The sequence below is a fragment of the Equus przewalskii genome, chromosome 11, assembly GCF_037783145.1.
Source record: "Equus przewalskii isolate Varuska chromosome 11, EquPr2, whole genome shotgun sequence".
NCBI classification, from domain to species: domain Eukaryota; kingdom Metazoa; phylum Chordata; class Mammalia; order Perissodactyla; family Equidae; genus Equus; species Equus przewalskii.
In genome coordinates, this window is record NC_091841.1 from 14,375,993 (window position 1) to 14,391,335 (window position 15,343).

Consider the following 15,343-nt stretch of genomic DNA (forward strand, 5'->3'; position numbering starts at 1 on the left):
ATAAATTAATCATTTACGTGTGTAATGATCTGAATTTAAAATTTTTCATTATAATTTTTGTTCTTTTTATCAATCTACCATTCATCTTCATCATAATTTTTAAATATTGTTTTCAGATGTACATTAAGTGATAGTTACAGATTCTGTTATAATATTCACAGGAGTTAAAGTTTACAGCGATCCTTCAAAGTGGCTATTTATTGTCCAATTGTGGAATTAGATTAACATGATAATGATGAAAATAACATAGCTACTGTGATTAGATGTTTTGTTGTTTTAGGATTCATAAACCTGTCTAGCCTAATTCCACAAGACCTAGAGTAACGTAAAATGGAAAAATAAAGGAGTTATGTCTAACTCAGTGAGGGTTGTCCATGAAGGTAATTTTTCAAAAGAGATGTTCCTGATGCAGAAGCAAATATAACAATATTTATGGTAATAAAAATATTGACATAAACAGATTCACAGAAGTGGGAAACACTTTATAAATTACCTAAATAAACTGCTTGTAGAAATAGGAAAAGCTGTTTAAGGTCATAGAATGAGAAGATGGCAGAGTGAGAAATAAAACCCAGGCCTCCTGATCCTGAAGCTGGTGTTCTTACTCTCCATCACATTTCCATAACCCTAACATGCTAGCTAAAGATTGTTACATAATGCAGTCCATTGATTTCCTCAGTAAAACACATGATATCCATAAGATGGGAGGCTGGATTTTTCTGTCAAAAGGGGAAGCTATAAGCACATCTATGACATGCATGCACGTTTGCAATTTGATAACAAACTTCATTTTTGAAAAGAGCCAAAATTAGGTCACAACAATGTCTTATAAGTTAGGTAAGTTGTTTAGCTGAGAAATACTTCCTTTGGTCAACCATGGAGTAATGGTTCCTGTTCTTTTATATTCATTTTAAATGATCTTCTAAAGCAGTTTTAAAGAAGATTCCAGCTTCAAGAAACTAAGTATAAAGTCAACTTTTTAATAAAAAAATATTTTTGAGATATATCTTACCATATGCTTTTGAAAACTGCCTGCATTTAATTGCAACTAGTGATCTTTAATTTAACAAATTGCCACTTCCTATGGCATATAATGAAAAAATATGTTTACCACTTCCTATGGCATATAATGAAAAAATATGTTTACCTGCAAAGCCATAATCAAATATTAGTCCCAAGGAATTCTGTGTAATCAAAGGTCATAAGATGTAGAGTAAAAATATTTTAATTCGTGGTTGACTTACATCTTCTATGATCTATTTATTTAACCTTTCTGATCCTTTATTTTTTCTATAAAATAAGAAGACTGGATTTAAATTTTATAAGGTTGTGGTACCCATGTGAGGACACTTTAAAAAGCTCACATTGGTGTAAATACAATTAATTTTTATAATCTCTGACAACTTTTACTCAACAGAACAAGAAAACAAATATAATTTTAAACATTAGGTATATCAGGGGTGTGTCAAGAGGGTATTGGCAAGTATCTTTTTCTTAATTATATTCCACACTGTCCTAGGTACCAGTAAGCAGTCCAGCTTTCTTAATACCAACTGTTTATATATGCAGGCATGTTTTACAACTCTGTAATTAGAAAAGAAAGTGTTTCAATTTGCTGCGAAACAAGAGAGGTTCTGATATAAATGCTGCATTTTTCTGATAACCTTTGATGTGGTTGAAAGAGCATCAAATTTGGATTTAGAACAATGTAGACTGAATACTAGCTCAATCTCTGACATTAGGCCGGTTATTTAACCATCTTGAACTTAATTTTCTTTGATCTCTAAAGTAGGAACAATCATAATTACACCTGCCATGTAAATGTGCTGTGTCGGGTGAGAGGTATGGGGTGGGCTTTAATGAAATAAAACATAAAAATGCAAAACTCATCATACAAATAAAATCTTGGATCACTTGTTATCTGAAATTGTCTTCCTGTTTAAAAACCTTCTAATGGTATTTTTCACCTCTGTATTCCTTACTATGTAGCTAATAGGGTTTAACATGGGATAACAAGAATATAGAATACTGCTATGGCCTTATTCATGGGAAGGTTAGCTACTGATCACAGGTACAGAAAAATACAGGGTATGAAGAACCAGAAAACAACTGTGATATGGGAGCTACAAGTAAAGAATGCCTTTTTCCTTTTGGCAAAGCTATGAGTCCTCCAGGAGCAAAGGATGACCATACAGTGCTGCCGAGACAGGCTAGGCAGCAAGCCGAAGGAGTGGACGGAATTAACAGACAGAACACAATCTATATATTCAATGGGATGTGGGACCATCAGCCTCAAGGACTGAGGTGAGGTCCCTCTGGTCACCACATATATATTTGTGGGCAAAGAATCACAAGCATGTACAATAGCAAGAACTCATGCCTGCAGGGACACGCAAGCCCAAGCCAAAAGGTTCTATTCTTCATGCCTCTGACGCACACCAGCCCTATAGCAGGTCATTCCCTTGGGGAGCATCTTAAGAACAATCAGCAAGGTATACAGGAGGCATTCCTTTCCCGCAAGGGGCCTGTGTTCCCAAGCCCCTTGCCTTCATGCTCGATAACATACTCCCCTCTGGCCTTGGATTCCAAAGCACAAACAATCTGGTATAATAATTATGAGAGTCAGCAGATCACATATTTCCCAGCCACCCATTTGGAATTTATTTTTCCTACGCTTAAAGCCTAGCAAGAATGCTGCTATGATCTCCTGCAGCAATATAAGATACCAATAGCATAAGACAAGTAGTCACAAGAATTACCCCATTGCAGGCAACCAAGCCAACAAGGAATTTGTCAGCGCAGGTAAGTTGTATCAGGGAGAAAATGTCACACATGAAGTGATCGAGAATGTTGGAGTCACAGAATGGGAGCCAGAAAGTAACTAGAATCTATACAACATATTAGAAAAAACTCAGTGCCTGGCACATCCCTACCAGGAGGCAGCATATGCTGTGATTCATGATGGTCACAGAGAGCAGAGTTCAAAAGATGGCCACACAGCAATCATAGGCCATGACCACAAGAAGGACAATCTCTGAGGCTCATAAGGCATGTTCAATAAAGATCTATGTCATGCAGCCATGGAAGAAGGCAGGTTTTGAATCTGACAACAGATCAACTAGCATTTTAGGGATTATGGAAGAACAATAGCATGCATCTATCCAAGACAAGAAAGCCAGGAAGAAATACACTGGGGAGTCCAAAGTCCGGCTGCAGATTATAGTAACAACAATGGTTAGGTTGCCCATGACAGTGATAATGTAGGTGATATATAAGGCCAAACATAGGATTCTCAGAGTCTGAGTATTCTATGTAAGTCCCATTAGAATGATTTTAGTCACACTCACCCTGTCTTCTTTCATTTCAATGCTAATGATGAATTCAGAATTGGGGAACTAACATTTAAAGACAATATTTTCAACAGCAAGGTGATGAGAACTTCAGATTTTAGGTTTTCAGATAAATCCAAAACATTTCAATAGTTCAAGCTATTTTCTTTCATGATATGCCAGAGGAGAAGAAACACGCTACTTTTTGTTATTTTAGAAAAAGTGAACTTTTGAAGCTGTCTAATTCAGCTTCTTACAAGGATTCTGAAACCCTTCTTCAACACCTTCTGCCAGGTGGTCGCTGGGCCTTTGCTAGAGGACATCCAGGCACAGGGAGCTCACCATACAATAAACTAAATTACTTCTCAGCCAGCAAAAAATGTTGAAAACTCTTTCTTAAATTTAAAAAAAACTATTTGTACAACTATTGCTTCCAGATTTGCAGACTGTTGATACACAGATTAAGTCTAATTCATTTCTACTTCCATTTCAAAGCCCTCTAAATAAGTCACAGAGAAATAGGGCTCTATTTGTCTTTTTCATCTCTTTATCCTCAGCACTTGGTTTAGTATCTGATTCACTTACCTATTCAACAAACATAAAGTGAATAAATAACTTGGAAGACTACTTATTCCCTCTGTTTTCTTTTTTCCAGCTAACTGAAAAAAGTGTTTGCCTTCTTTCACAGAAAAAAATTGATAAACTGTTGGAATGTGAACTACATATACTCCTTTGCCCCTTTCAGTTCTACCCTCATCCTTTCTTCCTTGGGCAGCTGCCATCCCTAATTGGCTTCCCATACTTTCCAAGAGGTAGTACCACCTAAGGGTTAGAGGGCAGGTGAACAGAAAAGAACTTCAGGGTGTTTATTGTCCTGGTTCTCTCCCGTGGTCTGTCAAAGAATCAGTCAATAATTTTAACTGAGGCTGTACTCTTCTAAGTGGACCCTCTGGTTTTCTGTGATAGCTCTCTGCCCTGGTCTGTCAGGCCTAGTTGTGGGAATGGCTTTCTGTGTCATTGGCCTTGGGGTGCTTTATCATCCCTTATTAGTTTCTCTTAACCCTATCCAGACCTTGATAAGTAATCATAATTAAACCATTTTTACTCTCTAATTTTAAGTATACTGTTTCAGGACTCCTATGGATACAGAAAGTTTGGGTTTTTTTTTTTCCTTTGTACATAAATAAAAGTAAATAGGAAAATTTTTCCCTTAATATAAATTTATTTTATTTAAAAAGAATCTTTACTTCTTTTGATGTATAGCTGCTAAATAAATGTAACTTTTCTCAGGAAAAATATTGTATAAGACATCTGAAAGCTATATATTGTTATAATGCAATGTTACTGCAATTAAAAAATAATAAAAGTAAAAAATAAATAATATGACCCCATAGAAAACTAGAATGAAGAAAACAGTGCAAATTGCCCCTCTATTAGCTATCATAGAAAGTCTGGTGAGGTAGGTATTGGTGCAAGTAAGTTTCAGTAAGGTGTACATATCACACATGAAGTTGTCAATGACAATGAGGCCACAGAAAGTGAGCTGATAAATAGGAAAATTGAACCAATGAGTGCAGAAATCCTGCAGTCCAGGCCACCTGCAGCATAACAACACAAACCCACTGATTCATGATGATCAAATAATGAAGTGGTTTACAGATGGCTGTATATCAGTCATAGGTCATCACCACCAGAAGAATGACTTCAGCACCATCAAATTAATGATCTGTAAAGACTTGAGTCATACAAGCCTGGACATCTTTTTCTCATAGAGAAAGTCTACAATCACTTTAGGAGCAATGGCAGTAGAAGAGACAGTATCAATAAATGATAAATAAGCCAGAAAAAAGTATATGGTGGCACCCAGTGACTGGGTGGTCATCATGGTCACCATGATGAGAAGATTGCCCAGTATCATCACAAAGTCGATGAATAAGAATGCAACCCATAGAACTTTTTGCCCTTCAGTGCTCTATGTGAGTCGCAAAAGGACAAACTCAGTCACACTGTTCCTATTTTCTGTGTGTTCTTCTGAAGGTATTGAACTCAAGTGTCAGAGACTGTGAACTAAAAGACCATTAATGAATTTGAGAGGATCGCCAAGCTTTATATAAAAAATAAGATGCCTTATTCAACAATGGTTGTTCCACAGGGCCTCACACAGAGTAACTTCAGAAAATGAGAGTTTGGAATCTCCTCCCACAATTACTCCATTCATTTTCACGAGTTTCTTGCCTCAACTATAGTGATGAGATTTCAGTATTCTAACTGGAATGTATATGTGAGTGGGCATATCTGTGAGATGACATACTGAACAACAAGAAAGCTAATTTTTCCAGAATGTCTCTCACAAAGACTCCATTTTTGACAGTATATATAATTTCATTGGATCTTGAATGCTTTTTGGCTTTCTGAGATCCACCATGAAAATAACCTCATTTCTAATAACTTGATTTATATATTTATGTAAAGTAGTACCGAGTACATGGAACATAAAATTATAGGCTGACGTTTAGATAACTGACTTTGTGAGTTACTTTACCATAAGCACCAAGATTTGAGGACTATGTCATCCACGGCAATAAAAAAAATACAACAGTCATACCGCGAGTGCTTGTTATATGCTTATTGATCTTTATTTAAACCGAATATCAAAACTCATAAGAAAGCAATTGAGCAGAGATAAATGTATTAAATTCTCCCCAACAAAGAAAGTCCAATGAAATCAATGCTTATTTTAAAATACACACACACATACACATGCGTGGACACACAAACTGAATTGGCATTTATTACAACCTAGGTTATTTGAGGAAAAAATGTATAATACAAATCAAAGTGAATGGATCTTAAATAGACATTTTCCTGTACTCCAAAATTGCTAGGAATTGATTATTACTAATCATAGCTCAATTCAGAATGCTGAAATAGAGATTCAAGGCAGAAACATGGTATAGTGGAAAGATTTCTATACTATAAATCCAGAAATAATATTTCATTTTGCTCAGTCATCTTGGAAAAAATCATGTGCAAACTTAGATTCTTATTGGCAATGTTATGATCTTTCCAGATGTGTGTTTCTGAATTCTTGTCATGGATACCTTTAACCTAAATGACATGATAACACTTTTGCTGGTAGATCATCTTTAGATTAATTAGGGTGAATTAGCATGTGTAAAATGTTGACTATTAATAACCAACACTTGAGACTACTTTTTTGTTCATATTATATGCTCTGGTTATCTGAGTCTGTGTTGAATATAAGACATTCATTCTCACTTGAGGAAAATAAATTATCTATTGGCCTTTCGGATATGATCATGAACCAATTGTCCACATAAGGTGTGCCACTTCATATTGGCAGAATTATTTTAAACGTGTTCTGTTTCAAGGTCTACTTTTGTAACTAATCATTTGTGAAGGGTAAGAGACTATTCTATCATTTGTGTTTATAGGCTAATTTGTCCTCAAACGTCAGAGAGAATAAAAGGATGGATGAGAGAAAATAAGAGATAACAGAGAAAAGGCAGACAGAAACTGGCAAAGACCGTAAGCTCAATGAAACATGCTTTGAAATTGGTAAACAGTTTGGTTTGGGGAGATTGAATGACTTGGGAGTAAAGGAAATTTCAGATTTCCTGAACAGCCAATCAAGCCTGAGGGATAACTCAGCATCAGTACCAGCACTTGCCTTTCAGAATCTCATACTTCCATATCAAAGAAAAATGAGAAAATCAAATTTTAAACTTTAAGATATTTTAGTAGATGAGACCAGCTGCCTAAAGAAGGTGCTCCATCTTCATGCTTCTGGCAGTTGATTGCATATATACATAATTAAATATCTTCCGTCACAACAATGAAGCTAAATCTGCATTTACGATGGAAAATAAATAGTCACACTTTATAGGAGTAGTCCAGGTATTCAAGAGGTAGTTTTCACTAGGAGGGTCTAATCCCTTGACCTGTTGAGTATAACATTTGTTTGTTCATAGCTGTGTTTCCCACTATCATTTGTTGGGTTTGCCAGGATAGTAAACATACCCTATTAATGATTGTATCTCCAGAATCTATAAGTGTACCTAACATATGTTAAGTGATTAATATTTGACTAGTAAAAATGTTCTTGTAGGGGCCAGCCCTGTGGCATAGCAGTTGGGTTCACACACTACACTTTAGTGGCCTGGGGTTCACCGGTTCGGATCCCGGGTGCAGATATACACACTAGTTGTCAAGTCATGCTGTGGCAGGCATCCCACATATAAAATGGAGGAAGAGGGGCAAAGATGTTAGTTCAGGGCCAATCTTCCTCACCAAAAAGAGGAGGATTGGCTATGGATGTTAGTTCAGAGCTAATCTTCCTCAACAGAAAAAAAAAGGAAAAGTTCTTATGAACCTAATTATTACTCCAAACTATAGAAAAGTATTAATTTTTACTTATAATAACACAAAATTCTATGCTTTACCAATATTGTATTTTACCAAAAACAAATAGCTCTGATTCAAACATTCGTGAGATTCTCCAAATTTCTTAACATATTCAGTGAGAAAAATAAATCATTAAGGAATGCTCAAAAATTGCAAATCATGCTAAGTTTCCCACAGTGACAATTAAAATAAGATAAATTAAGATCTACACTATGCCAAATTCAACAACAAAAGGCAGAAAAACAAACCACTTATATGGTTTTCTAGGTGTAAAATGCTGGGAAATAATTTTAATCAGCAAATCAGCAAGATTTTGTTCATTCTAGACTCTGAAATTTTGAGTTTTAGTCCAGATCCTTTGGAAATATATGATCGCAATGCCTAAAGATGCTTATATTTAACTGTCTATAGATTAAAATCTGTTTCCCATGTAAACAACAGCTCTTTTTAAAATGATTCAATAATGACTATAAAAATGATGCAGCAAGAATTCTGATGTCTTAATAAACTCTTATTCAGTTCAGTTGATTCTTTTAAGAGGTAAACTTTAAAGAAATATCACAAGTCAATTTCTTCATAGTAAAGGATAAATGCTACCTCTAAAACCAGAATATGGTTGAATAGACTTTTGGGATAAAGACAGAAAAACAACAATCAGAGAGTCTCATAGATAGTCTTTGTCAGTTTTGTTTTATAGTTTTGCATGGGTGGGTGCAATGCAATTCTCAGTCCTCAAAAGTGTACTTTGTGAGTATTCATGTTCTAAATTCTCGTTTGGAAGTTGAGCCTCAGAATCTACACTTGCCAACTATGTGACCTTTGGTAAATTACTCAAGATCCTCTGTGTAGTGAGACTTTTAATAGCACCTAACATGTAGGGTGATTTTAAGGATTAAATATGATAATGCAAATAAAGCTCATCCAAAGTTGTCTGACAAATGATATGCATTAAATAAATTCAAGATATTATTCACTATTATTTGTTTCCCCATGTTACTTTAGTGCAACATCTGTACAACTAGTTTTACATGAATTTCTCAATAGTCCACTCTCTTCCCTAATTATCCAAAGGAGCACTCCGGGACGCATGGATGGATTGACGGAGTCACCATTGTAATACAATTATGGAAGCTTTCCTTTCTTTACCATTCACATTACTTTATGGAAATTCTCCTGTGTGTCTTTCTCCATATTTCATTCTTCTGAAATTCTAGCTTTGGTCCTGTTATAGAGAATATATATCAATAATAAAATTTAAAACCTAATTATCATATTTAACCAATCAAATTAATTGAATAAAACTTTAATAGCATTTTTAGTCAATAATGCAGAGAGCTGGATAATCAAAGAAATGGGCGTTGTTTGGGATATTTTTTAAAGCATCTATATGAAGTTTAATGTGGTTCATGTCTAGTAAGGTAGTAGCTTTTATTTTACATCTTGGCAGTAGCATTAATGCCCAAGGAGAAATCTTCTCCCAGGTAAAGGAAGATGTGACTGGGCACTTAATCAACAATGAACAACAAATCACTTCACTGATTTTGTTAAAGCATTTTGTCCACAAGACTACTTTTTCAAAATTAAATTCACTGAGGGATCATGCTCCACAGAACTGAGACCTTCCACGTGATCCGTCTAGTACATTCTGTGTTTTCAGAGGCTTCCCCTGGCTAATCACTTCAGGGGAATTAAGGGAAAAAAAGCAATCTAACAGCAAAGAGCAAGTCACTTATTAACAGCAAAGTCATAAGGTTGTGTGAACAAGAAACCTTTATTTTCAATTAATCAGTGTATATTTGAAATTCTCAAATCCAAGAGGGTACTGGAGTGAAGTAAAAAGCTTAGGTCTTTGTATATGGCAAATATATTTAATGAAAATGGTACAAATTATTGCTAATCAATTTACTAAAATTTCAATACAACTCAGATGGGACAACATCCACAATAAAAATTCCAACTCAAAAATTTGTCCCAAAAGAAAACAATTTTTCTTGAAGAGAAATATAGAAACAAGCAACTACAATGGATCATTTGAAAGACTATTATAATGTCATATAAGACAAAAACAAAAAAGCTAAATTCAGAGATATTTGACATTTGATATTAAGATGTATTTTATATAATAATGGCAAGTCCTTAAATCTGAATCTCTGTATACATGCTCTAAAAATATGCTATTTCTTTGTAGAGGTTTGTTGGTACAAAGGTTTTCTATCTCTTTATTGATATTCCCATTTTATTCATATTCATATTTACAATTTATTCATACATAATGTTCTTGAAACTTGCCATATCTTCTATTACTTCTTGAGCATCTTTGAGTCAGTGGTGTTAAAGTATTTGTCTAGTCATCAGGTATTTCGGGGACAACTTCTGTTGATTCTTTTTTTTTTTTTTCATTTGAATGGGCCATACATTCCTGTTTCTTTGTATTCTTCATGGTTTTATTTTGAAAACCAGACTTTTAAATCTAACACTCTGGTAACTTTAGAAATCAGATTCTCTCCCCTTCCCCAGGTTTATGGATTTTTGGTGTTCTTCTTGTTTTAGTTGCTGTTGCTATTGTTTTGCTTTTTATGGTTGTAGGCTCTCTCTGTGCCAAGGATCAGCCTGAGGTGTACACTTAACGTCTTCCCAGGTCTTTTCTGAGCCTGATCCTTCCCCTGGGCATGTATGGTGACTTCCCAATTTCCCTAGTATATGTGGTTGATTTCGAATGTCTTATTCTTTGATACCTAGCTCCTAAAAGGGGAAAAGAAAAATAGAGGGAAAAAAGCATCACCCCCTTTAAACATCCTGGAACTCAGTTCAACCAGAGGGAGAGGAGCTTCTAACAATGGGAGGAGGAGCAAGTACAATGGCCACCACCTCTTCGTCTGAACGTCTATGGTTATAAATAGCAATCAATGATCAGAGCACAGATTCTGATATTTGGAGAGTAGGGTCATTTTTGCCCACCCTGGATCCCACAAGCTGAGTGCAGGCTGCTCCAGGAACACATGCACAGCTGCCTGCCACAGGGCTGAGGAGGGTGGGGATGGGGAGCTGTACTATGCCCAAAGTTGAAATTGACTGAAATTAACTGCAATTTACCACTGAAGCCTCATCTGGAAGTTGTAAGCCTTCGATAGACTCCAAAGTTCCAATAAATTACATCAGCTAGAACCCGCCAGTGCAGTTATTCTCCAGGTGCAAAGGCAAATTTCTGGTGCTTCTTACTCCACCATCTTCCTCAAATCCTCTGCCCTGGGTTGCTTTGTGGAAAGAAGAAAAGGTTCTAAAATTAGATAGTAGTAAACACACTAAACACCCTTTGTAAACACACTAAAAACCACTGAATTATTTTCTTTAAAATGTTGAATTTTATGATACGTGAATATATCAATAAATAAAATGTTTGCTTGTATATAGCTCCATTCCCTCCCCCCTTCTTTTGTACTGTTATTATCATACAAAGTGTATCTTCATATATTTTAAAGGCATTCACATAACTTTTGACTTATTTCTGCTGTCATTTAAATCAGATAATAAAAGAATTAAAAGCAAATATATCTCTATTTATATTGTTTTTTTTTTTGTTTGCCTATGTAGTTATTTTTATCAATGCTGTTTATTTCTTCATGTGGATACAAGATAGTGTCTAGTAAGCTTTCATTTCAGCCTGAAGGATTGCCTCAAGTATCTGTTATAGGGCAAGTTTATAGCGATGATTTCTTTAAATTTTTGTTTATCTGGGAATTTTTTTCCTTCAATTTTGACTGATAATTTTCATGATATTTAACTCTGGATTTACAATGTTTATAAAACTCATTAGATTTGTTATCCACTGTCTTCACACACAGGGTTTTTGAGGAGATATTCACTGTGAATCTTATTGAGGAAAACATTTAGGTAATGAATTGCTTCTTGCTACTTTCCAGGTTCTCTCTTTTTCTTGGGGCTTCACACTTTGATTATGAGGCATCTTGGAGTACATCTCTTTAACTGTATCCCAGTTGGCCTTTATTGAGATTCTCCAATGTACAGATAAATGTTTTGTATCAAATTTTGAAAGATTAATTATTTTTTCAAGTATTGTTTTTATGTATATCTTTGTCTGCTCTTATTATTGAACTATCATATGTGTATGTTGCTATGCTTGGGGTTGTCCCACAGGTCTCTGAGATGCTGTTTATTTTTCTGCATTCTTTTTTCTTTCTGTCCTTCAGAACGGAGAATCTCAATGACCTGTCTTCAACTTCATTGATTGTTTCTTCCACTTGCTCAAATCCACTACTGAGTCATTTTAGTGAATTTTTTCATTTCAATTTTTATACTTTCAATTCTAGAATTTCTTCTTGTTGTTTTTTATAATTCTCCTCTATCTATTGGTATAAACCTTTTAGTTTTGAGGCATTTTTCTATAATTATCTCTTTTAGCTCTTTAGATATGGAAACTTTTAGTTCTTTGAATATTTTAAAATCACTAATTTAGTCTTTGTCTAGCAAGTGCACCATCTAGGCTGCCTTAGGGACAGTATACAGTAACAGTTTTGTTTTTTTTCACTTTGTATGAGCTATACACTTGTCTTTTTTCTGTCTTAATTTTTCAATGAAAACTGGAAATTTAAATAATATAATGTAGCAAATCTGGAAATTGTATTTGCCCCACCACTACCACTCAGAATTTCTTGGATTTCCTATTTGTTGTTGCTGCAACTTGTTTTTTCATTGATTTTACTTAACTAATTTTAATATCTGCATTCGTCATCATGAATGATCCCTGAAGTTTTTGCTCAATTTGCTTAGTGGTCAACTAATTATTGGATGGAGAGTTCCTTAAATGTGTTAAACCAATCAGTTTCCCAGCTTTTGAGTGGGGTTATGTGTGTGTTTTGGGCATGGCTTTAAAGCTCCAGCAAGGAGTTTTCAAATATATTTTACCCTTCACTTCCTGTGTGCAAAGCCTCAAGGTTAGTTGATAATGAAATATTAGAGCTTTCTTAGGTAATTCTTTAGAATTTATCCAGACTTGGGCATGCACATGGCCTCCTAGAGTACCAGGGATATATTGCAGCTTTTCGAATTCCTCTATGGATATATCATTCTACAGATTTTTCTGTTGAGGTTTTTAGTCAGATTCTTGTTTTTCCCATTTATTATTGTCACCTCAGACAGCTAGGATGTTGAAAGATTTCCACTGATGTTTTCTTAGACAAATGTCTCAGAGAAAACGTTCTCACAGAGTGAACTCTGTGACAGATTAAATAAAGACAAGCCCTGCAGATGAGAGATATGGGATGCTTAAAGATAAATAAAATAATTATCTGACAGTGAAGTCTGAAGTAGCTCTAAACCTGTTCAGCCCCCTCCAATGTATGGCAGAATCCTGGTTTTCAAGAGCATCATGATTGCAAAGACACCATGTTCTTGGGGAGAGGGTTATGGAAGACAGGAAGTTAAAATGCCACAAAACTCACTGTTCTTACCAAGATTCAGTTGTTTATTTTTTTTCTTAAATAATCTGTAGATTGTTGAAAGTTTTTCATTAATTTTAAGATCTCCAATAAAGTTTATTTTGATGATTTCTACCAGTATTTTCATTGTTTTTATGAAGGAATGAATTTTTATAGGTCATTATTCCACCATTCTGGAAGTAACTCCCTTGACTTTTCAGATTTGGAAAACAGCATATAAAATATTAGATATGTACCTCTGTTTATGGAGTTGCCTAAAAAGTCTCAAGTTTTGAGTTAGTTCAGAACAGGAGAAGACTCTGCAGAAGATCCTGTTTGTACTAAAAGTTACCCTGACAAATGTGCCTTATGACTATGCAGATGAATCACACTGGAATTATTTTTATGTAATAAAGTGATATAATGTGGTTATGTGGTAAGCCGACTCACAGTGCAGACATTTAGGATTTTTAATGACTCAGTACACCCTTCTTTTGGCAAACACTTTCCTTTGACAAAGCAATTCAAGCCTTGTTAACAGGCTTTGCTATAGACAAAAGTCAAGCATGAGATTCCAAGAGACAATAAGTAGAAAATGTCCATTGTTAAGGAGGTGTTATTTTACGCAGCAAATTCTAAAAATGTGTAAGTAAAACTGCTTACTATTTTAAAATAGAAATTATATATATTATATCTTGGCCCTAACAGGTACAGAAAGTACAAGTAATTTGCTTGAGCATGGACTAAAATTTCCACATTAGTTGGTCTGGCACATAAGGATTTAAAAGTTGCCACACCATCCTAACAACAATTAAAAAGATGAACAAACTGAAAAATCAACATTGCTCTAAGATCATTATTCTATGAGCATTCTATTACTGTGATACCAAAACCAATGATATTATGAGAAAACTACAGACCAGTATCTCTCATAAACATAGATGCAAAAATCTTCGAGAAAATATCAGCAAATCAAACCCAACAATGTGTAAAAACACATCCATGATGACCAAGTAGGATTCATGCAAGGTCTGCAAGGCTGTTTCAACATTTGAAATCAATTAACGTAATCCAGCACATCAACAGGCTATAGAAGAAAAATCATATGTCAATAAATAAAGAAAAAGACAAAATACAACACCCATGCATGATAAAAATTCTTGAGAAAATAGGAATAGAGGGGAATATCCTCAATCTGATAGAGAATATCTACAAAATATCCTACAGCTAATACCATATTTAATGTGAGAAACTCAAAGTTTACCTGCTAAGATGAGGAATAAGATAAAGATGTCCTTTTCCACCACTGCTTTTCAAAATTGTACTGCAACTAATAGCTCATGCAATAAGACAAGGAAAGGGAATCAAAGATATGCAGGTGAGAAGGAAGAAATAAAACTGTCTTTGTTCACAGATGGCATGATAATCTATGTAGAAAATCCAAAAGAATTGATTTTAAAAAAACTCCTGTAACTAATAAGAGATTATAGCCAGGTTGAAGGATACAAGGTTAATCTACAAAAGTCAATCAGTTTCCTATGTAGCAGCAATGAACAAATAGAATTTGAAATTAAAAGCACATTACTACGTACATTAGCCCACCTCCAATCCCTGAATAAAATGCTTAGGTACAAATCTAACAAAATATATAGAATATTTATATGGGGAAAACTATAAAACTCTAATGAAAGATATCGAGGAAGAACTCAATAAATGGAGAAATATTTTGTGTTCACCAATGGGAAGTCTCAGTATTGTCAAGATGTCAGTTTGTCTCAACTTGATCAGCAGATTCAATGTAATCCCAATCAAAACTTCAGCAAATTCTTTTGTGGATATCAACCAAATGATTCTAAAGTTTATACGCAGAAGTGAAAGACTCAAAATAGTCAAATATATATTGAAGGAGAACAAAGTTGGAGGACTGATAATGCCTGACTTGAAATTTACTATAATGCTATAGTAAAGAAGACAATGTAGCCATGATGAAAAAATACACCAATAGATCCATGGAACAGAACAGAGAGCACAGAAATAGACCCATATAAATATGGTCATCTGATCTTTGACAAAGGAACAAAGACAATACCAAGGAGGAAAGATAGACTTTTCAGCAAATGGTGTGGAACTACCAGACACACACAGACAAAAAAA

General features: G+C 34.7%; 1 protein-coding gene and 1 pseudogene across 1 annotated transcript in view; one reads left to right on the plus strand and one right to left on the minus strand.

Annotated features, from left to right (window-relative positions):
* LOC139074340 (cTAGE family member 2-like) overlaps window positions 1–10,416 on the plus strand; it is a 624,763-nt gene extending 614,347 nt beyond the window's left edge. The window contains exon 3 of the transcript XR_011523854.1: window positions 10,341–10,416. The gene's annotated coding sequence lies outside the window, so the exon portion shown is untranslated. The remainder of the gene's footprint in view (window positions 1–10,340) is intronic.
* Window positions 1,911–3,652, minus strand: LOC139074626 (olfactory receptor 4C12-like; annotated as a pseudogene).
* Window positions 10,417–15,343: the final 4,927 nt, after the last annotated feature.